The sequence below is a fragment of the Vicugna pacos genome, chromosome 6 (assembly GCF_048564905.1).
Source record: "Vicugna pacos chromosome 6, VicPac4, whole genome shotgun sequence".
NCBI lineage: Eukaryota > Metazoa > Chordata > Mammalia > Artiodactyla > Camelidae > Vicugna > Vicugna pacos.
In genome coordinates this window covers 54217391-54243271 of record NC_132992.1, presented here as the reverse complement: position 1 = coordinate 54243271, position 25881 = coordinate 54217391, and the positions used below count along the sequence as shown (strand labels likewise).

Below are 25881 nucleotides of genomic sequence, written 5' to 3'. Positions count from 1 at the left end.
CAGACTGTCAAGAAGCCTTGTATCGGACACAGTGCCTGACTCAAAAACACTTCTCCATGATGTACCTAACTCCTGCCTTTCTAGCAGTCCTTCTCACTGACTCAGATAAGCCACTCATGGATGGCATTTCAAGCAGTGCCAGGGAGACTGAGGAGATGGGAGGTGCTGTCCCGGGAGGAGTCTCCCCTCAGGTCTCACCTCCGGCTCACAGCACTGAACATGGACCAGCAAACACTGCTCACCCGCTTTCTCAAGCAAGACCTGACTCCCCAACCCTCAAGTCTGGCTTTTCTGGAACACCTATCCAGTATCTCCTGGAGCATGCAGGCTGTGGTGAACCTTCCTTGAGAAAACAAAAAAGGAACACCAGATGTGTAGGTGTCTGTCTTGTAGATCTAAGGGTCTGCAGAAGGAGACTTGTTCCACACAGACATCCCTTCTTACCCAGGTCCTCCCTGCCCAGGACAGCTGGGCTCAAGCATAACTGATTAGCTTGATAGTGGTGAAGATGATACCACCACTAATAATTATAATAACTTGCAGTGTGTCAGGCACCATCCCAACTACTTTACAAATATTGCCTTGTTTAATTCTTCCACAACCCAACGTGATAACTGGCGTTTTGCAGTCATGGAAGGGGGCATGATAAGGCATCACTTATACTAAGTGTCTATTAACTTATACTAACATAGCATCTGCCTTGCTCAGTGGCTCTGCTCAGTGCTGAAGACTAACGGGTAAAGAAATATGTGCAATCTGTTATAAATGGTATAACGTGCCTGGGGTCACGTGCAGGTGTGGTAGTGGTCAGGAGGGCAAGCTCTTGTATGGGAAGCCCTGGGGTAGAATCCTGATTCCAATCCCTTGGGCAGTGGACTTCACTTTTATGTACCTCTCCGTCTTCATCTGAATTAAGGAGATAATAGTGCCTCCCTCATAGTGGAGTAGGGAGGATGAAAGGAGATAATCTGTGTAAAGCATTTAGCACAGCAGTTGCGCACAGTAAACTCAATATATGTCATTATAACCATAATTCAAATGAATGATGTATTTGTTAGGAAAGGCATGGAAGAGTTGGTGACCTCCAAGGTATTGGGAGAGAAGAAGATAGAACATTCTGGCATACTTTATTTGCTGCCTTTAATCTTAGTGTCAAACAATAGAGTTACTAAGCAAGGCAGATGCTATGATTACATAAGTTAATATATAGTTACTTAATATAAGAGATGGTGAACTACTTTTTTCAGTTCCCCTTACATGACTGTAAAATGGGAATAATAAGGCCACATAACATAATTAATTCACGCTGGTTGTGGTGTACATCTCTTGCTTTTGGCTGGACCGTGTTTGCTTTCTTCCACTGGTAAAACCACCCAGCTTGGCTTTGGAAAATGGCCCTTCCCCATCGCATGCGGTTCTAACCAGGTCCCTCCTCAGCCCAGGCTACAGAGTCTTGTTCTGCTTCCTTCTGGATTTGCTTAGCTCACAGGATGAGCAGCTGGGCTGCTGACAGTATTCTCACCCAGGCTATGGAGGGAGCCCGGCCAGGGTGCAGAGAGCAAGTCAGATGTCCGAGGAGATCACATGGCCCTCTGGATCTAGATGTGCCTGAAACTGGAAGCACACCTGGGTGCCTCTGACTTGTGATTTAATAGTTCTCTTTTTTGCTTAACCTATTGGAATTCAGTTTTCCTCTCTGTAATTGAAAGAGTACTCCAGATATACTAGTGACAGATGCTATTTGAATCTATCCCTAAGTTCTGGGTATCCTCCAATTTTGTGTTTTACGACTTATAGAACACTTTTGTCTGTTCACTGCTTATAAAAAATTAATAATAATAATTCCACCTATGCCCGATCTCTCTGCCAACCTGATCACAATTATTAGGTTAAGTAACTTGTCCAGGGAATAAGGAGCAGAGGTGAGATTCAAACTCAAGTTCATCTAATTTTAAAATCTGTGCATTTTCTACTATGCCAAGGCTCCTCTCCACCTTGAGACAAGAGTGTTTTCCACCTGAATGCATCTCTGACATTACGATGAAAGTCAGTGAATAAATAGATTAATTTAGCAAAATTCACTTTTAATATCTTTTATGGGTCAAATCCTGTTTGAAAATTACAACCCAAGGTGGTGCCTGATATTACATCACTCAAGTTCAACCTGCCCAACCCATGCCCCTGCCAATCACTCCAATGTCCTTGTTTCCAAGAGCAAAGCTTGGTTTTCCTTCCCAGGAAACATGAAATTAATGTATATTTTACAGTGACTTCTTTGCAAGGTAAACTATGAAGGAATAGGGCTTAGAGAGGCATTTGCCTTTAAAGGGCTTGAACTCCAGTGGGGAAGATGTATATACAAAGAAATAAATCTCTTGCAAGCCAGGTGGATGTATGCTACCATCAGCACCAATAGTGGGGCTTATAGCCACAGAGGAAGGACCAGGTATTAGTGGGGATGGGAAGGAAGACTTCAGGGAAGGCGAAATGTTGAGCTGTCATGAAGCAGAAGAATTCCTCAGAAGAATGGGTACTCAGGTGATTTAAGAGTTTATGGTCAAAGCTGGAGCCTAGAACACTCAAGTTTTCATAGTTTGTCTGCTATCTGCAGACACTGCTGGGAGCTCAGAGGACAATGGGGGTGTAGAGAGAGTCCCGGCCCCCATAGTGCTTACAGTAGGGCAGAGACAGACCAATACGAGTATGCAAGGTAGAGCGCTGCGTGAAAAACTCCGGTAGGCGCAAGGCGGCCCAGCCTTAGGCAGTCACGGACCTCGCATTTGGGATCTGATGGGTGAGAGGAGAGAGCGCCACCAGGGGGCGCTCTTTAGTGGCTGTGGAGCAGCGGAGGCCGGTCCTGGAGACCGACGAATTGATTCATTTAGGGAAAAGCAAGTTGTTTGCTAGAGCATTTCCGGGTGGGCTGGAGCCGGAAGTCGCGGTAGGAAAACACGTCGGGACCACCTGGAGACGGGACGGAAGAGCTCGGTAAGAAGTTGGGATGTCCTCTGACCCCACTTTCTGCCGTCGACAGTAGCCTAAATGGGAAGAATTCACGTTCGGTGAGATGAATTCCAGTTTGTGACAAAGGACTCCGGTTGTCCTCCCTTCTCGCTCTCATTATTTAATCCCTCCTCCCCTAGCTCAGCCTCACAGAGAGTTCTGGGTTTCCATGTCCTTCTGCGTCCCTTGCCCATGGATAACCGCGCAGGACCGGCCGCCCGGAGTCCGCAGAGCAAATCCACCCCCAACCCCCCACCCCGGGGGGCATTTCTTCCCTTTTTTCTCCCCCACTTCCTTGGAGCTGCGTGGAACACAGCTCATCTCCGCTGTAGTTCTTACCTCACCACGGGGTAGCTGGGGGACGGAAAGGGTATAAACCTCAGGCTCTGCTTCTTTCTCCGCCTCCTGGGCCGCCGGACCCGGGTTCTGCCTCCTCCCCGACCCCCGTTTCCCCTCAGGGCACGTGTGGTACACGGACGCCTCTGGTAACCCTGGCTTGCAGGTTTCTCTCAAGTACCCAGATCTGCCAGCTCATCCTGAAGTGTGAAGAGGGCCGTGTTAGACCCTCTGGGCGGGGATTTTGTCTTTCTCCATGAGAACCCAGGGAAAACAGAATGGGGCACAGAGGAAGCCTTTGTAATCCCTGGTCCACTGCCCCTTCATTACGATGCATGAAGACCCTTAAAACCCATTTAAAAAAAAAAAAAGCTTGCTTTGGGGATAGAAAAGTAAGAGGAAAACTCTGGGATTATAGTTTGTTCCTCAGTGGAAGGGAGCAAAGGTTTTCACTGATACAGGCAGCCAAGCCCTCGGGCCACTGGAAGAAGAGAGGTAGCAGGAATATATTCCATATCCACCGAGAATTAAGTGGGCACCAGTTATTTTCACCAGAGACCCTCTCCTCAGCCTTTATCACCATGACAACTTCTTCTCCTGGGTCTTAGTCACTAAAGGATTAACACCACTTCTGTCTTGAATGTGAATTCAGGAAGTGTAGCTGTAAAATAATGCCACTGCTTACATCAACGAGGAAACCATATTCCTCCTTTGCTCCACGTAGAGCGGTGTAACCAGCTGCAGTATTGATGATCTACCACTAGAGGGCAGAAGAGGATAAAAGTTGTCCTCGGAAGGCTCCTTGTCGACTGGAGATGAGACGTCCCTGGTTTTTCTCTCGTAGGCTTCTGGCTTAGTCTCTCAACGGGAGGTTTCAGAGGAGCTCACAGTGCAGTCTTTGAGGCAGGAAAGTTGTCTACCTAAGTAATTCTCAAAGCATGGTTCCCAGCTTTCTGAGGGTCAGGCAGCCCCATGAATTCAAACTATTGTCAGACAAATACCAAGACATTCTTTGCCTTTTCCCCTGGGTTGATGTCTGTATCAGTGGTGCAAAAACGATGGTGGTTAAAACTGCTGGCACCTTAACATGAATCAGGATGGTGGTACCAAACTATTCGTAGTCGTATTCCTCATCATCACATGTTTGCAATAGCAATAAAAAAAAAAAGTGCCACTTTCACCTAAGAATGTCCTTGATCAAGTAGTAAAATTACTCATTTCATTAAATCTTGACCTTTGAATTCATGTCCTTTTAATATCAAGTGTGACGAAACGGGAGTATGCAGAAAGCGGTTCTACTGAATGTCAGAGTAGAAAGGTCATCTTGAAGAAAAGCATTTGTATAACCTGAACAACAGTCCCTTTTTGGGGAACACCATTTTTACTTTAAAGAAGTCTGGCAAACAAATTATGGTTTTTCAATATGAAAAGGAATAAATACATGTATGCATATGTATGACTGAAAACATACATTGACACAACATTGTAAACTGGCTATACTTCAATTAAAAAAAATTTTTTATTATGATTTTTCAGACTTCAGTATCTGGAAGATATTTTCTCAAAAATAAGGGGAACTTATCCCTTTAAGGAAATCAACTATCAGTATTTGTGCCAACAGTTAACATTTGAGCTTTCAAGTGAAAATTAGAAATCTGGAAATTTTGTAACTACCACAGTTAGCTCCTTAAGTTCTCTATATTTGAACACTTTTCTGGTGAATTTGGTGGTGCTATTAATGAATTTTGATATTGCACGATGAAATGTGACAAAATATTGAAGATCTGCGTAACTCAGTGAACCGCTATTTTACCCTATGTATGAGTAAAAGATACATTCAAAGCGCAGGATAGATCACTGGATTTTAATGTCACAGAGTGAAAAAAGTTCGTTGGTATGTCTTCAGAGTCCTTATTGTTACTAATCTTTAAGAAACAAACATTTTGGCAGTTTGATGTAGTATAAACACTCTATAGCCAGAAGCATCTGAAAAGTTATTGAAATCTCTTTCTCATTTTCAACTACTTATCCATGTGAGGCTGGATTTCTTCACTTGCTTCAAGCAAAACAGTATCTCACAACAGGCTAAACGCAGGAGCAGATATGAGACTCCAGTAATCACTAACAACTAATTCTGCTGTGTTCTGAATACACATAAGGAAATCGGTGTCTTGATTTTGTTCCCTTGCTGTTTAATTTCTCCAGATAAACATGGCTTCCTTCTCTGTCTACAAACTATCTTCTTTAGAAAACACCAGACCTTAGCCAAGATAATTTTACTTGGCTACTATGCTTTGCTACCAGCAGTGAGGTGATATCACCTCCTACTGTAAACGTTCTGTAGTTAACGAATATCAGATGGTCCACTCATACCCTGAAGAAAATGAGGTCAAGACGGGATTTACCTGCAGCCGTACAGTAAATAGCAGAAACCTAACTAAAACTCCGGCTTTCTGATTCAGGGTCGTTTGCCACCCTATTATACTGCTCCCCCTGGAAAGTAATTCCCACAGGTGGTTTGTTAGAGGAGGGAGGGAAGAAATTCAAATTCCGTACTCAAGTGACAGGGAGTTGTGGGAATAGGGGGGTAAAACTATTTGCTTCAGAATCAAACGCCGTGCTCCTTCCAGTTAAATCCTCAAGAGGGCGCTAGAGGTTTTCATCTCTTTGCAAAAGCAAGTGAAGTAGCAAGTCACTGGTCGTGGCGACTGAGCTTCCTTTTCAATTGCTGTGTCTTCACGCTATCCATTTGGTATATCTTTATTTCAAGTATAAACGGACAAACAGATAAAATCAAGGGAGGAAAGCTATGTATACAATCAAAATGATGGTTTCTTCAGAAGCTAAGTAGTTTATATTGTCTCGTCCATTTTTTTCTGTTTTCCTCGTTTACACAACCCCCCCCCCCCCAGACACTTGGCATCTTTAACAGTATTTACATTTGTATGGCCCCTTTCAGTTTGCAAAGTATTTTCACAATCATTTTGTCTTCTGAACCTCAGACAGGGCCTCACCTCTGTGAGACAAGTAGGGTGGGTGTGATTGTCCTATGGTGCCTTTGGTAAGCAGAACTGTTTAAACGTGATGGGGGAGATCATTCTAGTCTGCCTGGATGATGAGCTGTTAGGACAGGAAGGAACGACCCCAAAATAGCCTCCCACAGGACCATCACCACCTTCCACTTGAAGAGGAGAACCAGAACCCAGCGTTCCCCAGGCCAAGGAGCCAGCGTTTCTGACTCAGTCACTCAGGGTGGGGCCCGGGAACTTCTATCAAGTTCCCAGTAGATGCTATGGGGACTACAGTTTGAGAACCAGTGCTTTAACTCATACTGTATGTTTACAGAATTGGTCTATGACCTTGTTGCTGGATGGGTAGCATCCATGTCCATGAAGGAACCACCTTTTATAAACAGCCCTTTTTACTGATGGGCAAGATGAACAGAGATTACGTGATTTGTCCAAGGTCTCACTGATGGAAATTTGGTATAGTCTGAAGTAGACCTAAGGTCTTCTGATTCCTAATGAAAGGTAGTTCCTTAAGCTATTAGCCTGTTGTAACTTTCTTTAATCACAGACAGGGATGATTGGCAATTGTTATAAGTGTTCAACAAATATATGTTTAGTTGAACTTGTTTTGCTGAGTGTGATCTAGGTAAACAGCAAAGGAAACAGTCTTCCTTATTTTCATCCAAGATTCATTGTAGGAGATGGAAATGTCCTTCAGTATAACGAAGAACGTCAAGGATAGAAATATATAAAACACTTAAACCCAGCTCTTTAGAACTGCATGTCTAAATGCTGTTGGGTTTCTAAAGATGATGGATTAAACCCCAATTTAATAAAAATTTTTTAAATTTTTATTGAAGTATAGTTGATTTATAATAGTTTCAAGTGTACAACATAGTGATTCAATATTTTTATAGGTTATGCTCCATTTAAAGTTACTATAACATTGGCTATGTTCCCTGTGCTGTACAATATATCCTTGTAGCTTATTTATTTTATACACAGTAATTTGTACCTCTTAATCCACTACTCCTATCTTGCCCCTCCCTGCTTCCCTCTCCTCACTGGTAACCTCTAGTTTGTTCTCTGTATCTGTGAGTTTATTTCTGTTTTGTTATATTCATTTGAATAAAAAGTTTTTAATGTTTACTCTGAGCAAAGAACTCTGCTGGGGCTGTAACTGAGATCTGGTCTTTGACTTAAAGGAATATATAAACTATGGGAAGAAGCAGAATGTTCATAATTAACTACAGAATTACACCAGGAGGTGGAATGTGAAAGCTACTAAAGTAGAGGTCCGCAGTATACAGTGCAGGAGGACAAAGAGGGGGAAATAGGTTTCATTTAGGAGAGTTGATGAAGGAATTGCACAAGCAGTGACATCTGAACTGATGCTCTGAAAGGGGGTAGGACTTCGCCTGGTAAAGATAAAGAGGAAGAATCTTCTGGGCATTGGGGAAGATAAAGGTAAGCACAAAGCTTGCTTAGGGAGCAGCTGCTTTTCCAGTGGTCTGGGAAGGGCACGTGGGTGTGATGTGATACAACTGAAAAGTCACTGGGAACAGCCAAGAATGACTGAGCCATTCTGAGCCAGGAGAGACATGATCAGAGGAGTGCTGTAGAGAAGGTGGCTGTGGCAGGTAGCCGTGCGGAGGACAGGTGGAAGGGAGGCGAAGAGACCAGGGAGGAGGTGGAGACCAGTCAGGAGGGCTCTTCAGGAGTTGACCGGAGTGAGAGAGTGGCTTTGGGGTCTTCTGTGGTAACCCTGGTTTTGAGCTCATTTTCACGTACTACCTCTGTGACCTCAGGCAAAATATGACTGCTCTCTGGACTTCAGTTTTCTCACCTGTAAAAGGAGAGGGTAGATGCTGGCTGGCTGACATTTGTCTACCCCTAACATTCTTTGATTCTGAGACTCTTAATTGCCCTGCCCTGCAAATCTAATCCTGGATGGCTTACATCAATTTTTCATCCTTCTCTTTTCTTTCTTTTTTTTTAATTTTAATGAAAAAAAATTTAGGGGAGGAGGTAATTAGGCTTATTCATTTATTTATTTAATGGAGAGATACTGGGGATTGAACCCAGGACCTCGTGCTTGCAAAGCGTGCACTCCACCAGTGAGCTCTACCCTCCGGCCCCCAACCTTTACCTTTCTAAAATGGGTATAACTGCATTTGGGACCTCAACGTGAAATCAGATACAATTGAAGGTCCCATTGATTTGGATAGTTTGGGGTAAAAGTAAGAAAAATAAATTCTTGGGTGAGAACTTATTCAAACATGTCTTATTTAGAACTTATTTCAACTCTACCAACTTTTTAAGCATGGTTGATTTGTAACAGAAAATTTTATCTTGCGGAATTTACAAACTCATGGGATGGAAGCATGATTTCGGCTCTGAAAATGTGTGGGTTTCTTAGGTTACTTCTTATAAACACAAGGGTTTGTTTTAGGGGTAGAGGCCAGATTTCATGACTATAACTGGAAATCTTTGGGAACAGATGAATCATATAATGCATCACTTCAACCGGAAAGCGAATGTGTCCCACTGTTAGAGCTTATCTCAAAATGCTTTGTGAAATGGAAGGGAGCTAGAGGAACCCTCAGCACAAGCCATGTATGGGATGTGATGATCTAGCATAGACTCCAGCCAGAAGACCAAATATTGCCTTTTGTTCTTTCCTGGGGGGGTGGGAAGGATATGGGAAACAATGATCTGGCCATGGAGAAGATTCCAGGGAGTAAAAATGAATCATCATCAGCCGCCAGGAAACACCAGGAGTTCTCTAAAAGGAATGAAGTCCTCCGTAGCCTGGGTGGGAGCAGAGGGAGTGAGAGGAAATGGCAGCTGGTGGGGGAGACAGAAGCTGGAGAAAGGAACACTGCGGCATGGCTGATGCTTGCAGCCTTGGAGTAGGAGCAAACCAGAAGGGATGTGAGCTTCTGCAGGTTTCCTGTGGTGTTCCCGAGGGAGGTTTCTTTCCAGAGCTGCCCGTGGTGATTTCCTGATCAGCTGCCCCAGCCCCCAGCCTCCACCCTGTGCAGGGTCATCTGCATAAAAATGCAGAGAATGTAACCAACTATTCACGCGTGTACAAAAGGGCTCTACGAATTATGAGGCTGCACGTGCCACACAAAGGACCTCTGACCAGCAGGCTGGGAGCGGATACTGCTGTTCCAGGCCAGGGAGGCCCAAGGGTCAAGGGCCATCTGGAGCCCAGTCCAGGCCCAGAACTGAAGCTTTGGGGGAATTTTCAGGCACATCCTGCTGTTTGCTGGACCCTGAGGCATGAGATTTGGGTTGGATTCTCTCTTGCTTTCTTGTGCTCCTGTAATTAATTAATTACTTTTAAGGCATCTTTAAATGCCTCTCCATTTATTTATGGGTCCTCTTTAGTGTTTCTAAATAAAGTCTTTTTTTTTAAAACCTTAAGTTATTAAAGTCATTTTCAAACACACAAAAAATAGAGAGGAAAGTATGGTGAACCCACATAGCTTTATTATTTCTACTTTTTTCCCTACAGTGTATTAAAGCAAATCCCAAATATCATATCATTTCAGCTGTAAAAACTTAAGAATATATGACTAGCCATCCTTAAGAGGCTCCCACTGGCCAAAGATGGGGCAATTTGAACATGAAACAGAATGAGAACACATCAGATAACTAAAAATTCGTGAGTTTATAATGATTTAAAAAATAGCTCCCTGGTCATCTTTGAAGGTCGCTAGGACACCAGATCATTACTCAAAAATGATTGAAAAGGGAAATATCAAGGATTTTATCCTACCTTTCCTTTTTGTACTGTATTTCAGGGTAACCAAATTGTTGATGGGGAAAAATTGTTCATAAAATAATTCAACCGGTGAATGCAGAAGGAATGATGGAATTATAAAATCAATATTTTGCAACCTCTGACAAAATAGTGGCTCTAGGCAACAATTATCAATGTTTGCTAAAACAACTAGGTTAAAAGTCAACGAAGAACTTCATAATGGAAATACTAGACACCTGAATCCACGGGTCAATCTTTGTATCATTAAAAGTAAAGCAACTGGACTATATAATGACGTCCTGCAACAGGAAAAGCACACTGCCACTTAGGAAGTATTCTAGCCTAAAAATGTCAAACTGGAGTCTTATCAAGCCAGTGGGTTTAGCTATCAGGTTAGAGAAAACAAGAAGGAAAAAGAATACCTTAAACAAAACCACTAAGATGCAGTAAGTCAAATCCTGAATGAGAGATTCTATAAACCAAATGAGCTAGTTTCTTCAAAACAAAAAATGATGGCATAAAAAATAGAGGGATGGATTTTTAGAGAATAAAAGATATTTTTAAAAATACAATGACCAAATCCAAGGTATGAACCTTGTTTGGATCCTGATTGGAATGAACTTATTATAAAATACATCTGAGATAACCAGGGAAGTTTGAAGATAGAGTTAGTATTCAATTTTATAAAGGAATTATTTTAAGCTGTATATTTATCAAAATGGCACGATCTCCATTTTTTAAACCTCTTAACAGTAAAAGATGCATAACCAAGTATTTCCGATGAGTTAATATGGTGTCTGAGATTTGCTTTAAAATACCCTAGGAAAAGAAAAAAAAAGGATAGAGGGGAGAAGAAAAGATTTTTTTTAATTTATCAAGTTAATTTTTTATTATGGATATTGTTATAGCAGAATATAAAAATTAAATGATAAAAGTTTCTTCTAAGAGTACAATTTAACTTCATCTTTAAAAATTTCATCTATTTTTTTAAAAACTATACATACTCAGGTAAAAAAAGTCTCTAAACTTATGGTTTCAGAATTAAACTCTAGAAATAAATGCTATGGCCATCTAAAAGTTTATATTGACAAATTGCATATATTTTCAAATTATAATGCATTATTTGTACACAGAAGAACTATATATACACTTCACTTACATTGCTGATATATAATAGTTACCCAAACTGTCTTGAGAAATGAGGCTTAGTACAGATTCAAACTAAGTAGAAGAGCAGTCTCAATTACAACATTTCTTTCACAACTAATAAGAGATAATCTAAATATTTGCTGAATATAAAAAAAAAGTCCCATGCTTCGTGGTGTGTTCTGGGAATTCCAGTATATTTTAGATGAGGGATGCTGACCACGAAGGAGCTCACTGCTGTGCTCACTGGCGAAGTTGGAGGAACTCTGGTCCAGAGGAGGGCCTTGCCCTCCCTCCACTGGCCTCAGTGCCACTCAGGTGGGGATCTGACTCAGTGAGTGAGTGTAGCCTGGCAGTTTGGGAGGCCTGAGTGGAGGGGAGGGAACAGCACAGCTTTAATATGAGGGCCCACTCCTGGGAAAGGGGCCTTCAGGACTTGGTGCTTGGTCCCCTGGCTGGTGTGTAAAAGCCCCTTGTGATGTGCTGATTCTCATGACCTCTTCCAGGAACTTGAGCACTTTCAGCGTCTCTGCCATCGCTTCTCGTATAGACTGCAGGGATCTCTCTGTCTTCAGTTCTTGGACGAGAAAATTGATATCCTTCCTTGAGTTCAGGTTGACCATCGTCAACTTTCTGTAAGTGTCAGCGAGGCTGGGTGTACTTACTGGCTCCTTCTCTAGCCTGGCACTCTTTAAAGTTGCCTCCATCCTGGCACACTCCTGTTTAGCCATACAAAGCTGGTCGATGAGGTGACATTTCTCATCAGTCTGTGCAGCCAGTGTTTTTGCCAGGTGCTTTTCATGTCTTCCGTTAAGCTGACTTCTAACAGACCAAATAAGTCTGAAAGTAAGTAAGACACCCAGCAATAAGCTGAGGACAGGCAGACGCAACACTGTCTCCCAGTGGAGGCTCTGGAACATGAGCTGAGAACACAGGCCATTGGGCAGCAGCAAAACCAAGACCGCACAGCTTCCTAAGGATCAGCCCAAAGCCAAGCTCCACAGAGGACAGCAGCCCCTCCATGGCACTGAGCCACCACAGGGCTCTGCCCAGTTACTGTGAATCCACCAGCTACAACAGGCCACAGGGGACGCCACAACATTCTGCCTGGAACCCAACCAGCAACTGACATCCTGGATAGGTCAGTTCTCTGGTCAGTGTCAGTGGTGGGGGGGTTGTCAGAGGAGAGGGTTGTAACTAAAATGTCATTTTCTCCATTATTGTCTAATGGTAACTTTTTCTTACCTCTTTCTTTTTGTGTAATAAATATAGTGAATAAAAATAATAGTGAAATGTGTCAATGTAGAGTTTATGATTTCACAAATCTTTCAAATTCCTAGCCCTCGACAGTATCGGAAAAGTCAGTGTATGAACCGTATGTTTGAATCACATCCATTAACACAGAATATATACCCTCTGTCACATTTCAGTTGAAATACACACTCTCACGACATGCATCCATCAGTTTGAACTTGATAAAAATGAAAAAAATCACAATGTATACTTTGATGTCTGTCTTTTTTGCTCTAAGTAATTTTTTTAGAGCTACATGTTTTTGTTGGAATATGCCATTCATTCTGTTTGTAGGGCTCAATAATTTGACCTTGTAAGATTATATCACAAAATATTAATCCATTCTCTTAATAATGGACATTTGAGTTAGTTCAAGTGTGGGTTATTATTAATAAATATTTTTGTATATATAAGCACGCATCATTGTTCTAAATATCTGTTTTCATTTACCCTGTGAGACAAATACCTGGGAGCAGCGTGTTGGGTAGATATTGCTAAACAGTCCTTCATTTTGAAAGAGACTTATTGAGGTATAATTTACATGCCATAAATTTACTCATTTAAATACAAAATTCTTTGGTTTTTGTGTGTGTAAATGTGCAGAGTTGTGTCTCCCTCACAATCCCATTTTAGAACAGTTCTATCACAGGAAAAAAAGATTTCTCAATCCACATTTTATTGGCTTTTTTTGACACAGTCAGTCTCTCTTTCTCTTTGAAATGCTTCCATGATATAGATTCCAGTTCAATACACTCTACCATTTTTGTAATTGTTTTTGTTGTTGGTTTCTGTTTTTTTTATGAACTCACTGGCCTTTCCTTCTGTAACTCCACTGACGGTTTCTACTCTTTTTTCCAAACGCTTTAGCATTAATTTGTCTCAGGAATTAGTTTTTTTTTTCTTTTTCATAATTTACATTAGTGTTCACTCTCAATGTTGTACATTCTATGGGTTTTGACAAACACATAATGATATGTAACCCCTATAGTATCATACAGATAATTTCATTGCCCTTAAAAATCCCTTGTGCTCCGTTTATTCATCCCTCCCTCCCTCCCTCCCTCCCTCTCCCCAAACCCCTGGAAACCATGATCTTTTTATTGTTTCTGTAGCTTTGCCTTTTCCAGAATATCATTTGGTTGGAGTCATACAGTTTGTAGCCTTTTCAGACTGGCTTCTTTCATTTGGTAATACATCTTTTAAGTTTCTTATATGTCTTTCATGGCTTGCTAGATCTTTTTTTTTTTTTACTGCACATATATCTTTTAATTTACATATATGTACTGTTCATTGTTTCTAAGAATGTTTAGAGATTTAGCTTTTTAAACTTACATAGTTATCAAAGGAATAAAGCCAACCCCAAAATAAGAATTAACTCAAAAAGATACATACACCCTGCTATTAACAGCAACATCATTTGTAATTGCCAAGATATGGAAGCATCCTAAGTGCACATCAATAGTTGAATAGATAATGGAGATTATACACACACACATAATGGAATACAAATCACCCATAAAAAAGGAGGATATTTTGCCATTTTTGGCCCTTAATTCACTTTTTTTTCACTTCAAAAAACAGAATTTTATAACTGGCAGAGACATTTCCATTACATCAAAAACAACAAAATACCTAGAAATAAACTTAACCAAGGAGGTTACCTATACTCTGAAAACTGAAATGACACAAAGAAATAGAAGGATTTCTAGTGCTCTTGGATTAGAAGAATCAGCACTATCAAAATGGCCAAACTACCCAAAGCAACCCACAGAGCCAAGGCAACCCCCATCAGAATACTAGAGACATTCCTCAGACGTTCCTCACAGAACTAGAACAAACAGCTCCACAACTTAAAAGGAATCTCAAAAGACCCCAAACAGCCAAAGCAATATTTTGTAGGTCTCTTTTTTTTCCTCTCTCTCTTTATTCTTTTTGTTCTCTTTTCTTATGGTTTGATGACTAGAGAAGTTTCTTTAACATTTGTTGTAATGTTGGTTTGGTGGTGCTGAAATCTTTTAGCTTTCATTTATCTATGAAGCTTCTGATTTCTCCATCAAGTCTGAACGAGAGCCTTGCTGGATAGAGGATTCTTGGTTGTAAGTTTCCCCCTTTCATCACTTTAAATATATCACGCCCCTCCCTTCTGGCCTGTAGAGTTTCTGCTGAAAAATCAGCTGATAACCTTATGGCAGTTCCCTTGTATGTTATTCGTTGCTTTTCTCTTGCTAATTTTAATATTTTCTCCTTATCCTTAATTGTTGTCAATTTGATGACTATGTGCCTTGGTGTGTTCCTCTTTGGGTTGAGCCTGTGTGGTACTCTCTGGGCTTCCAGGATTTGGATGACTGTTTCCTTTCCCAAATTGGGGAAGTTTTCAGTTATTCTCTCTCCAAAAATTTTATCAGGTCCTTTCTCTCTCTCTTCTCTTTCTGGGACCCGTATAATGCAAATATTAGAGCACTTCATGTTATCCCAGAGTTCTCTTAAACTATCCTCATTCCTTTTTATTCTTTTTCCTGTTTTCTGTTTTGAAGTAGTGATTTCCACCAATTTGTCTTCTAGCTCACTGATCCACTCTTCCACCTCATTTAGTCTATTCTTGGTTCCTTCCAGTGTATTATTTATTTCAGTGATTTTATTCTGCAACTCTGTTTGGGTATTCTTTATATTTTCCAACTCTTTGCTAAAAACTTCACTCTGTGCATCTATACTCCTCTTGAGTTCTCTGAACACCTTGGCCATCATTACTTTAAACTCTTTCTCAGAGAAGTTACCTATCTCCTCATCACTTACTTCTTCTGGGATTTTATGTTGTGCCTTGGCCTGGGAGATATTCCTTTGCTGCCTCATATCATCTATCTTTCTATGAGTTTGTGGGTTCCTTCCACAGGCTTTGGGATTATTGTTTTCTTATTTCTGGCATCTGCCCCTGGTGGATGAGGCTGGACTAGAGGCTTATGCAGGTTTCCTGGCAGGAGGAGCCAGTGCCTGCCCACTGCTGGGTGAAGCTTGGTCGTGGACCTCTGGTGGGTAGGGCTGTGTCTAGAGGCCTTTGTGGCTTAGGAGGTCTGCTGATGGGTGGGGCTGTGTTCTCAGCCTGTATGTTGTTTGGCCTGAGGCTTCCCTACAGGCTGTTGGGTGGGGCTTGGTCTTGGTGCTAATGATCCAATCAAGATGTCAGCCTCCAGGAGAGTTCATGTAGATGAACACTTGTGGAATGTCCACCACCAACTTTTATGTCCCCTGGGTGAGCTGCAGCCATCCCCCACGTCCCCAGGAGACCCTCCAAATCCAGCAGGCAGGTCTGGCCCATGTTCCTATGAAATCACTGCCTCTGCCTTGGACCTGGTGCATGCTTCTGAAGTGAATGGAGACTCTGTTTCCCCCAGGCCCATGAAGCTTCTGGAGCCAAGCCCCCCTGACCTTCAAAACCAGATGTTCTGGGTTCTCCTTCTCTTCCCAATACTGGGACCCGAGCTGGGGAGCCTGACGTGGGGCTTAGAGCTCTCACTCCTGTGGGAGGGCCTCTGTGACTTAACAAATCTCCAGCTTGTGGGTTGCCCACCCGGGGGGTATGGGGCCCAATTATATCGCGAGCACGCCCCTCCCACCATCCTGCTGTGGTTCCTTCTTTATGTTTCTAGTTGCAGAAGATCGTTTTAGCTAGGTTCCAGTCTTTTTTCGATGGTTGTTTAGCATTCAGTTGTGGTTTCATTGCAGTCGCAAGGAGAGGCAAGCTCATGGTCCTACCACTCCGCCATCTTGACTGGAAATCCAAGAAGAATAGATTTTTTAAAACTGCTGATAAATTGGTGAAACTAGATAATAGGTGCACATGATTTCATTATACTATTCTTTGTACTTCTAAGTTTGAAATTTTCTATTATTAAAGATTTTAGAAAATAAAGAAAAAGATGAATTCTTGGTGAATAATTAAAATCTTAGTCATCTCTAAGTAAGCATGGTTTAAAAAACAATAGGAAAAATAATTCCTGGTAAACATAGAATAAGAGAAAAAAAGGAAACTGGACATTTCCAAAAGAATATTCTAGTGAACAAAGTAAGCTAATGAAGTAACAATCTCCTCTATTTAGTTCCATTTCTCTCCACATTGGCACCACCAATTTTCTAGAACCCAATCATCTCTTCCATACGATTCTAGTAATATGCAGGCAAATCCCAACTCCTCTTTTTTCAGAACCATCTCCCTTCTGTTTGTATTCGCCATGCCACCTAAGGCAGGCCATGACAAAGTCTCCCGAGACGGATGTGATTTACAGGACTTCAGTTTGTCTTACCAGGTTATGTATTAGCTTTATTTTTCCTGAAGTGACTAAAAGAGGCGCCCACATTGCGTAGGGAAGCCCTGTTCGAGTCACCCTGCAAGTGGGGACGTGGCTCGCTCCTCCTGAGCTACGTTGGCTCTTCTCCACTGGTCAGTCCTGGCTTTGTCACTTCATCCCTGACACCAAACTGGGGTCCCACGTTTCTCCCTAGCCTCTTCCTCACCGTCTACTGACTACAGTGACCATAGGCAGAAGTGAATGTTTCAGGTTCTGAAAACTAGCCGATTTCACAGCACAGCTAACAAGTGGCCTGATTAAGGATGAAAACTCTCCCTGTACAGACTTCTCTTCAGAGGCAGGGGCTGGGGGACAAGTGCGCCTTGTGCTCTGCCCTCAAGGTCAGCAGATTGAATGTGGCCTTGTGTGCGTTGTGAATGTACAGTGCATGACATCATGCATATTCAGTGGGCTTTCCAACCACCAGAGTCTCACTGCGACCACAATTTTTCTTTTTAGAAAGGCGCTGCTCTTTGACTTCCGAGATTGTTTTATGGTCCTGGTGCTTTTACCTTTTTTTCTGTCTTAGCCATGATTCTTCCTCCTCCTGACTTGCTCCTTTTCCTCTCTTTGTCTCTCCTTCCCTTGTTTTTCCTCCACCCTGCCTTCCCCTGTTCTCTCCTCTCCTCCCTTTCCCTTCCTCTACCTTCACCTCCTCTCTCCCTCTTTGTTTCCATCTTTCACACATAAAACTGATATCAACTCTCAGTTTTATATGAATAAATGGAAACCTGCTCTGTCACTTTCGCCAAGTTCCAATCCTGCATCTCCAGCAGACTCCCAGATGTTTATACTTGGACACCCCATTATTAAATCCAAAATAAAACTCATAATCTCCTAAAGAGATTCTTCTTCCCATTTTCTTTCACTTTTTAAATGATGCTTTCAGTCTCCAAGCTGCCTAGACTCTGAGCCTCGTAGCCATCCTTTGTTCTTTCCTTAACTGCTCCAGTGAGCCAGGCAATGAATTCTTCTCTTTCAGTCTTTAAAATGCACCCTAGCTCATCCCTCCTCTTCATTTCTACCATGGGTCTGGGCCTTTGTTGGGCTGGATTATAATAATGGCCCTCTATGCTCTTCCATCCTCTATTCATTTTTCCCCTTGGGTCCTCTGAGTCTGCTCCCACCCCAGAGGGGTCGCACTCAAACACTGCTTGACTCAGAGCACATCTAAAACCTTGTATGATTATCTAACTGAACCTTCTCTGTGGGAACCCACATCCTCAGGATGGTGTTTGAAACTTTTCATCATTTTATTTCCACCTGATCTGTCCAAACTCTTTCATTCAGCATCATTTCCTCCCGCCTGTATGTACACAGTTTTCATTTCCTGCCCAAACATTTCCTTGTACTTTCATTCCCACTTAGGATGCCACAGTCCTTCCTCTCCACCTATCTGGGACCTATCCACTCTCCACCAAGTCCACATAAAAACCCTCTTCCTTCGGAAAGGGTTTATGGATGAAATGACTGGATGTCTGGTTTTGCTTTAAACTAATCCCGTGGGCAGTGGGAAAGTGTGTGGGCAGTATAAATGAGACAGCCTGGCCGTGTGGTGATGTGTTAGGTATATGGGGGTTCATTACCCTGTTCTCTCTACTTTTGTATATGTTTGAAATCTTCCATAGTCAAAAGTTTAAATGAAAAATGAAACAGAAGCGAGAAGCATGATTATGAAACATGATGACCTAAACCAGCAGGACTCATCAGCCGTCAGGGAGGATTCCAGCAGAATGGCAGGGTGGTCTCGGGGAGGTCTGCTGAGGAAGAGGAGGCTGGTGGCCACATAATTTCCTGTTAAATTTGACTCCACATGGGCAAGGATTTGTATTGTTCTGTTTATTGCTGTACCCAGCATATGAAATATTTCCGGCCCTCCATAGTGTTCATTGGATGAATTTACTGAATGAATACATGATCGACAGATCAAGGTAGCTCTGACAACAGCCTGCAGATCCATTCTGTAAAAGAAGAAGGAAATGGCCACACTTCTCTTGGCCTCTGATCTGTTCACAGGGTACCATGAAAGCACAGATGTAGGCGTCAAACAGCATCAGATGTAATCTATTCAAAAGATTGTCACAGTGTGCTTCCCACACTCTATGTGTGGATGAAACAGAGGACAGGGAAGCCTCTGCCCCATAGTTTTGTGTGGGAAAGGAGGTACAGACAAGAAAACACCTGGTGCAGATGGAGACATGCAGAGTTAGGCACACAGAGCCATGGGAGGATAGGAGCAAGACCATTGATTCTGGAGGTCCCAGAAGGCTTCCCAGAGCTGAAACTGAAGGATAAATAAAAAGTGGCCTTGTGAAAAGGGAAGGGAACCCTGTTTCTAGCAAAGAAAACAGCTTGGAGAGGAGAGGAACTAATGAAAGTGGTTTGCTCCGAGCAGGTCATTGAGCAAAGGAGATCAGGTGAAGTGGTTGAAAAATGTCAAGAGAGAAGACTGGACAAGAAACAAGAGCCAGTGGGGTAGGGTATGGGTCAGTGGTAGAGTGCATGCTTAGCATGCACAAGGTCCTGGGTTCAATCCCTAGTACCTCCATTAGAAAAATAAATATATCAACCTAATTACCTCCCCTCCTCCCTCATTAAAATCTAAAAAACCAACCAAACAAAAAACAAAATAGGAACCTGATTCTGTAAGGTCTCATAGAGCATTTTAAAGAATGTGAACTTGATACAAAGAGCCAAGAAAAGAGACTGACAAATCTTGGAGGAGCCAGAGTGATGCAATCAGATTTTGCATTTTAGAAAGTTCAGTCTGGCTCAAGTGCAGAGAATGGGCAGAAGGGCAGGGGAGTAGAGGCTGGAGACAGCAAAAGGAGTTAGAAACCTGTTGCAATCCTTTTAGAGGTGATTGTGACCTCATCCAAGGATAGACTGGGGATGCAGACATTCTGGGTGGATGGTGAGACCCTTCTTCAAAGTAGGAAATGAAGTAGGTATCCATTCATGTGGAACTTTCCTCACTTGAATGCAAGTTATTTGCCCCAAATAGCCTTTATTTGAGAAAACAAAGAAATATCTTTGAAATGCTCCTACTATATAGAGAGTGCCTAATTTTGGAATGGATTGCAATTTGAAGAACTAAAAACTGGTGGCCTAAGAATGAGGAAGTTGGATTCTGGTCTTTAAGTGCTGTTTTGACGATTCTGTTAACCTTGTTATATACTTATGTATATAAGTTCCTCCATTGCTTTAGTTCATTGTCTCCAATCATGGAGGTTGATTTTCTTGAATACTTCATGTTCCTTGATTGTGGGTTTAGCTTTGTGGTTGAGTTTCCCTGTTAGATTTTCTGCCACCTCTGTTTGCGTGGTCTGCCTGGGAAAGAGGCAAGAGTTGCCCTTGTGGCTTGCATCCTGGCCTGCCTTCGGGAAGGGGAAGTGCAGGGTGTGCCACCTGGCAGGGCACCTTAGTGACTGGTTTGTTAGATATTGGTACTCACCACTCCCTCCTGAGGTCAGGGCCTGCTGCCCTGTCTCTGACCTGGTGGAGCCCCATCACTGCTGCCTGGCTGCTGTTGCTATGGTATCTACTTCCTGTCTGTAGCCCGGGACCTCGTTCTGCTGCACGTTTGTACAGCCTCCAGGTGTACATCCCTTCCCCCTGCAGTCTCCTCCTACCTTTCTCGGCAATCTCAGATGAGTCTAGTCTACAGATTTCCTTTTCAATTCAACCTCCTCACTCTTATTTTTCAAATTATTTATGACTAAATTCTTAATCTCATTTTTAAGCACAATTATTTCTAGAAATTTGGACAAAACTACAACTTGTGCTTGGTCTACCATTTTGAAGTGAAAGTCTCAGTTTGGCGGGTGGGGAGGGTATAACTTAGTGGTAGAGCGCATGCTTAGCATGCACAAGGTCCTGGGTTCAATCCCCAGTGCCTCTATTAACAATAAATAAATAAATAAACCTAATCCCCACCCCCACCCCCGCCGCCACCAAACACACACACACAATTAAAAAAAAAAAAGGTAAGAAAGAAAGTCTCAAATAGGACAAAACCAGCCAGGTATCTCAGAAGCCAACCCTCTGATGGCCATTGGGATGAGTGTTTATTCACCCGTCTTCTCCAAAAGTGCAGTAAGAGGAGGATGTGAACGTTTGGTGAAGGAGCAGGGACAATTAATTTTCTTAAAGCTGGCTTCTTGTTAATCTGAGTGGGGAGTTAGATGTTTGCATCCAAAAGAATAAAAGAATATTTTTTGATCTTTGGGAAATGGGTCACTCAAAGTCAGAAACACAAGCTCAGGAAAATATCTCCACGCATTTGCCTGTCAAAGTTTGAAATTACCTAATCCCCAAGTGAGTGAATTTCAAGCCCCATATCTGGCAGGGCTCCTCCTCTAGCCTGAGAAGCTATTTGGCTCCAGGCAGATGGAGAATTTACTGACACCTGAGTCCAATCCAGCTGAGCAGGGGGGAGGCTTGCAGGAGAGCTAGCCAGGTGCACTACTTGCTCGGAGCTACACGTGGGGAGAGGGGATTGCACATGTGTGAGGGTCAGCCTGAGGGCTGAGTCATCAGAGCAGAGAGGATTTGGAGGGCTCTGGAATTCTCATTAGGCCTTGGTGGTAAGATGAAATTTGGGCTTTGATCCTCTGGGCAGGGTCAGACCCTGTTGAGAGAGATGCCAGTCAGAGGCTACTCTATTTCACAGAGAAGGGGAAAAACTGTAAAATCCTGAGCAAGGAAAGAAACCTTTTAAAGCTCTTTTTTTTTTTTTTAAGGGAAATGTCAGTCTATTCAGGTACAGTGTAAACAGGATTGAATAACTTAGTTAAGAAATCACTGGTTTGTTTCCCTTCAAGAAGCTGTATAAAAAGATTCAGGACCATGTGACCATTTTTCAAAATTTAAATGTGCGTGGCCTACACAGGGGTGGGGGTGGGGAAGTGGGTTGGGTGACGGCATGAAAGAGTTAACTATGGTGCTTAAACTTCAGAGCCCTCACTTGCGGGAGTTGGAGGGGGTGCTTCTAGGGCCCTGATGGTGTGTTCACCTGGACACATGGTTTTGTAAAATTTGCAAGAGTAAAATCAATGCCCCTTTCTATGCTGACTTCCCTCCATCACCAGCTCTTTGTATCACGTGGCAGCCAAGGGTGGTTTGGGATCTGGCTAAAGAAATATTCAATTAAAGATATACACTGAGTTTGGGTTCAGTGTGATATATTTATATAGTTTGCAGGCACTCTGGGTACAGTTATTTCTGGCTGTTTGAATGTAGGAATGGCTTTCAGGAATGCTCTTTTTTAATTTTTAAATTGAAATATAACTCATATATCATAAAATTGATCCTTTTGAAGCATACCATTCAGTGATTTTAGTATATTCAGAGGGTTATACAACTATCACAGCGATTTAATTCTAGAACATTTTCATCACTCCCCAAAAGAAACCCCATCAGTAGTCACTACCATTCGCTCCCTCCCTTCACCAGCTGATCCTAATCTCTAAATCCCCTCCTAATCTACTTTCTGCCTCTGAATTTGCTTATTCTGGACATTTCGTGTAAATGGAATCATACAATCTCTGTCTTTTGTGTCTGGCTTTTTTTTCACTGAGCACAGGGTTTTTGAGTTTCATCCATGTTGTAGCATGAATCAGTACGTTATTCCTTTTTATGCCCGAATAATACTCCATTTTGTTCATCCATTCATCAGTTGATTGACACTTGGGTTGTTTCCAGGAATGCTCTTCCTAACCAGTGGGTTAAGTCAACCAGCATGAAAGACCAGCGGTATCATGCTATGAACATGGCCCAGGGTGCCTGATGCCAGGAGTGTGAAGGTTATGGAGGAGAAACAGATTTGAAATGGAATCAGAAACTATTGTACTTGAGGAATGACTAAATCTGTCTATTGTCTCGACAGAAGTGATACTACAAAATTGTCAGAGGCTATCAAAATATTTGCAGGCAAAAAAATCTAGAAATACACATCATAGAGGTATGTCAGATAGTTAATTAAAACATCATTTTTCTGGATTGGGGCATATTTTTGATAATTATCACTTTTTAAAAATGTGTGATTTGTGATTTAGTTTCTCATTTTTAATTTTAAAAACTTTAAAATCTAATTTTATATTTTAAAATTTTTCTTTCTTTTCTTAAAGCCCTCAAAGTCATATACATAAGCTTCAAACTCCTCAAAAACAGGACCCGCCCTGCCCTAGGGCAACACGTTCAACCCACTTCCTTGCTGGACGCTTAGATGTAGTCAGGAGCTCTCGCGAGCGAGGAGTTTCCTCCCAGGGAATTACAGCAAGCTGCTCACTTTGTGGTTCTTCTACCTTTTTATTGTCCACCCTTTTCTTTTTCATTTCAGGAGCACTTTCAGAAGAAATTAGCTTATGCAACACCTTTGCTGCATGTACGATACCTTTAAGATTTGCTGTAATTGACTGAATATTATTGTTCAGCAATGATTTCCCTCTCTGCTCCCCTCCCCTTTGGGGTGGAGTCTACTTCGCTATCCTTCAGCCGCTGGGTTTGGTCATGTGACTTGCTTTCGCCAATGGGATGTGGATAGAGAAGTCCACGTGACAGTTCCAAGCACCAGCTTAAGAGGCTTAGCAGGTTGTCCCGTTAGCTCAAGCTCTAGAAGCCCGAGGTCCTTCAGCGTGGCTCCTGGAAGAAGATGTGCAGGACAGACGTGCATCCTGAAACCTACATTCAGCCTAAAGAGGAACAGTTGCCGCTGACCTGCAGACCGTGAGTGAGAAACAGACCTTTGTTATTCTAAGCTACTGACCTGGGGGCTGTCTGAAACAGTAAAATTGCAGCAAGACCTGACTGATACAGTTGCACATTTCCAGTCTGAACAGCAGAGCTGATATCATTTATCTCTCAGGAGGCAGTTAGGCTTAGCCCCAAAGCCCAGCTAATATTTATCTCTCAGGAGGCAGCCGAGCTTAATCCCAAAGTTCAAACTTCGAAGATCTCTGACAGTAGATCCCAATACCTCACCTTTCCGGGTTCCCACTTCACACGCTTCTGCCTTTCGAGGAAGTCATTTTCTGAGTGGAGTTTGTGTCTCATTTTCCTCTCCTCCCTTCAGCTATAATTTACGTACAAATTATTTCACTGTTTCCACTTTATATCATTGTATTTTTGTCACTTCAATTAAACTCCTTCCAGGTGTAGCCCACTATGCTTCCCCAGCCCTCTAATCTGTAGCTTCAATTTGGCAACCTAATCAAAAGTCTAAACAAATTTTGGGAGTCTTTAATCAAGCAGTTTTACTTTCAGAAATTTACCTGAAAGAATAATCACACAAATATGTTAAAATGTATGTACAAGGATTATAAATATAGCAAACAAATTTTTGTTCTTTTTTTTTTGGCTGATTACTATATCATATATATTACATACATCACATTATCCATCTTTATCTATTCATCTGTTGATAGACACTTAGGTTGCTTCCATATCTTGGCCATTGTAAATAGTGCTGCTATGAGCACTGGTGTGCGTGTATTTCTTCAAATTAATGTTTTTTTTTCTTTTGGATATATACTCATGAGTGTAATTGCTGGATCATATAGTAGTTCTATTTTTAATTTCTTGAGAAACCTCCATACCGTTTCCCACAGTGGCTGCAACAATTTACATTCCCACCGACAGTGTATAAGGGTTCCCTTTTCTCCATATCCTCACCAGCATTTGTTATTTACAGACTTTTTGATGATAGCCCTTCTGACAGGTGTGAGGAGCAGTTTATAGAAGTTTTGATTTGCAATTCCCTGATAATTACTGATCTTGAGCACCTTTTCTTATAGCCTGTTGGCCATCTGCATTTCCTCTTTGGAAAAATATCTGTTCAGTTCTTCTGCCCATTTTTTAGTCAGGTTGTTTGTTTTTTGGTGTTGAATTGTATGAGTTGTTTATATATGTTGAATGTTAATCCCCTATTGGTCATATCATTTGCAAAGATTTTCTCCCATTCAGTAGGTTGTCTTTTCACTTTGTTGATGGTTTCCTTTGCTGTGCAAAAGCTTTTAAGTTTAGTTAGGTCTCATTTGTCTATTTTCGCTTTTATTTCCTTTGCTTTAAGAGATGGATCCAAAAAAAATCCTGCTGAAATTTATGTCAAAGAGTGTTCTGCCTATGTTTTCCTCTAGGAGTTTTATAGTATCTGGTCTTACATTTAGGTCTTTAATCCATTTCGAGTTTATTTTTGTATATGGTGTTAGAGAATGTTCTAATTTCATTCTTTCACATGCAGCTGTCCAGTTTTCCCAGCACCACTTATTGAAGAGACTGTCTTTTCTCTATTGTATATTTTTGCCTCCTTCATCGTAGATTGACCATAAGTGTGTGGGTTTATTTCTGGACTTTCTATCCTGTTCCATTGGTCTATATGTCTGTTTTTTGTGCAAGTACTATACTGCTTTGATGGCTGTGGCTTTGTGGTATAGTCTGAAATCAGGGAACATGATTCCTCCAGCTCTGTTCTTCTTTCTCAAGACTGTTTTGGTTGAGGTCTTTTGTGTTTCCATACAAATTTTAAAATTATTTGTTCCAATTATGTGAAAAATACCATTGGTTTTTAGATAGGGATTGCATTGAATCTGTAGATTGCCTTGGATAGTATGATCATTTTAACAATATTGATTATTCCAAGACAAGAATGAAATTTTGCCATTTGCAGCAACATGGATGGACTTGGAGGGTATTATGCTAAATGAAATAAGTTAGAGAAAGACAAATACTGTATGATATCGCTTATATGTGGAATCTAAAAAATACAACAAACTAGTGAATATAACAAAAAAGAAGACTCACAGATATAGAGGACAAACTAGTAATTACCAGTGGGGAGAGGGAAGCAGGGAGGGGCAGTATAGGGGGTACTGGATTAAGAGGAACAAACAATTAGGTATAAAATAAGCTACAAGGATACATTATACAACATGAGGAATATAGACAATGTTTTATAATAGCTATAAATAGAGTATAACCTTTC

The 25881-nt window shown here is 41.8% G+C and overlaps 1 long non-coding RNA gene across 1 annotated transcript; it reads left to right on the top strand.

The window, feature by feature from the left end:
• The first annotated feature begins 2850 nt into the window (after positions 1 to 2850).
• LOC140697126 (uncharacterized) lies at positions 2851 to 12562 on the top strand. The gene is made up of 2 exons (XR_012073953.1): positions 2851 to 2988; positions 11772 to 12562. It is a non-coding gene; the product is annotated as an uncharacterized lncRNA (long non-coding RNA).
• Positions 12563 to 25881: the final 13319 nt, after the last annotated feature.